General features: G+C 41.4%; 1 long non-coding RNA gene across 1 annotated transcript in view; it reads right to left on the reverse strand.

Annotated features, from left to right (window-relative positions):
• LOC112136326 overlaps positions 1-2,078 on the reverse strand; it is a 3,382-nt gene extending 1,304 nt beyond the window's left edge. Inside the window, exon 1 of the long non-coding RNA XR_002917329.2 lies at positions 169-2,078. This is a non-coding gene — a long non-coding RNA (uncharacterized LOC112136326). The remainder of the gene's footprint in view (positions 1-168) is intronic.
• Between the last annotated feature and the right edge of the window lie 491 nt (positions 2,079-2,569).

Here is a 2,569-nt window from a genome sequence, read left to right on the forward strand (position 1 = left end):
ATCTGGAGGGCCGGATCCGGCCCCCGGGCCTTGACTTTGACACCTGTCATCTCAATCATGAAGGCGTACATGCTTAGCTAAAGAATGAGTCCATTTTCACTGGGTGAACGTCTCAACCTTTTGTTTTCCATCTTACTAAACACTATATACAACATATTTGTGAATTACCATCAGGTCCATCAGGTCCATCAGGTCCATCAGGTCCATCAGGTCCATCACTGCCACCATATCACCTGCAGTTGGACCTCTTGGATGCTTGAGCGGGTGGTCATGATGGACATGATGGACGGTCAGAGGTTTATCCTCACCCTCTACTGGTGGAAGCAGCTCTCTGCATTGAGTTTCTGTTCTGAAGTTTTGGTTTTTCCTATTTGAACCAGAAACATGGTGTTCCATGATCTGCAGCAAAAGTTCAGAATTGTGTTTTTCTGCAGAGAAAACCAGATTGACTCCAGACTGCTAGGTTTCTGTTACTGTAGTCAGATTTCTAAGAGCCGTGTGTTAACTTGATTTTCATAAAGCAAAGAAAGGGATTGAACTCAATCTGTTGTCAAAGAAATTAACCAACAGAAAAACGTTTTTGATTAAAAATATACAAATATGATTATAATTAAAAATCAAATAACTTTCTGAATTTAAATGTGTCGAAGTTCTGCTCTGTGTTTGTAGACTTTGTTTTAGTGAAGAAGCTTCTTCAGTTCTGTGTGGCTGAACTGAAATCTGCTGTAAAATATTCTGTAAAGGAACAAAGAAAAAATATATCCAGTTATATTATCCATCCATCTTCTTAACCGCGTTGTCCCTCTTCGGGGTCGCGGGGGTGCCGGAGCCTCAGTTATATTATTTACTTATTATTTTTGTTGTTTTGTTTACGGAGAATAATGTAGTTTGGCCGCATGTTTGTTTGCGACTAGATCTCCTTAGTGGAGAGAATTACAATCTCAGAGCCCCCCCCCTCACCGTTTCTTACTGGTTACAAATCTCTTTAACTTTAGTTTTTCTTTTCTGTCCTCAAAGGTCAGAGGTTAGAATTCTGGATGTTCCTCAGACAGTTTACCCCTGAAACTATTTCAGCATTGTAATGATTAATACATGTGTGAACACAAACTGGATCAGGGGATCATTATGTTCGTGATGTGACTAAAATACTATGTAATTGTGGGATATTATTTCCTTCTTTTAAGGAAGTGAAAAACACCTGAAATAATTTAAAATCTTCCCCTTAACTACTTAAACAGCTGTTAAAAAACACGTTTTTGTGGTGGATTATTTTAGAGTCTCATGGATTATTGCTTTGACAAATATTATCCCACCAATACATAAACAAATAATTTATAAACAAACAAACAAATAAAAAAAAAAAACTTAAAGAAAAACCTCATACATTTTCTTTGAAAGTTGAAAGAAAATCCAAATCAGGAGCTGCAGTTTCCCTTCCCCACCACTAGATGTCAGCAGTGCTTCACAGAAGTGTACTCTGATGGAGACTGCCAGCATCACACTTTAATTCAGAATACTGAAGTACTCAGATTACTGGGGTTACAGTACATTGTACCATGAAGCACAAATGAAACAGAGATCTCTCTGTGAAATGAACTCCATTCTTCTGGAAACCACCAGAGAAGTGTCTTAAAGTCAGGAGTGAGTCATGAAAGGAGCTTTTCAAAGCAGCTGTGACAGGAAACGTCTGGTTGATCAAACACCCGGCCGGGCCGGCGGCACCTCCACTGTGGAGCGCAGAGCTGGTGGAGGTGCAGGAGGCCCCAGCAGATGGCTGGGAGGTCCTGTGCTGCTGCTGTGTCTCCATGCAGGGCTCTGCGTTAGTGGACGAGGTGGCTCTCAGAGGAGCCAATTAGCTGCAGCAGACTGTGAAGGCGCCCCACAGCACAGATCCAGGCTGCTTCTCTTTGTTCTGCCAGGAACAGCAGCATGTTTCCAGCCTGTAGAGTGGGAGGGGACTCTGAGGCTACGGAAGCTCAAAACGCCCAAAATGACAGGTTTCAAATTGTATTCTTTTGATCTTTTTACATCTTTTACTTAAAAGGACTGTTGTTTGCTTAACCTTTTGACACATTTCCAGCCACAGCAGAATAACACATTCTTTGAACTACACAATTAATGCAACTCTAGTGGATTCTGAAGCTGAGAAAAGGGAATTTCAGCGCAAATAATTCAAATTTCAACATGTTCGATGGACGTGTTTTGTAAGTAGAGCCCGAACAGTGTCTAAAAAATGTACGTAGAGATGGACGAACACGGGTTTTTCCATAGACCGTTCATTGGAAATAGTCGCTTAAACGCAATCTCCGATGGCGCTGAGATCGTAACTTCAGAGCTAGCCTTTAATTAACCCTTTAACACCAGAGCTCCAGTGTTTATGTTCTTTGATTTGCTGTAATTTTTCAACCGTTAACATGGTTATTCCAGTAGAGTGTGAAGGAGAAAAGCGGCTCGTCGAGCCATATGGAGCGACATGGACTAACTTTGGCTGTGTGCACTAATGTCGAAGTGGTTTTGAAAGGTACACGGAGCTGTGTCAGAATGTTTGGATGGGTGTTTGGTAAATACG

Source organism: Oryzias melastigma, linkage group LG11 (genome assembly GCF_002922805.2).
Source record: "Oryzias melastigma strain HK-1 linkage group LG11, ASM292280v2, whole genome shotgun sequence".
Lineage (NCBI taxonomy): Eukaryota > Metazoa > Chordata > Actinopteri > Beloniformes > Adrianichthyidae > Oryzias > Oryzias melastigma.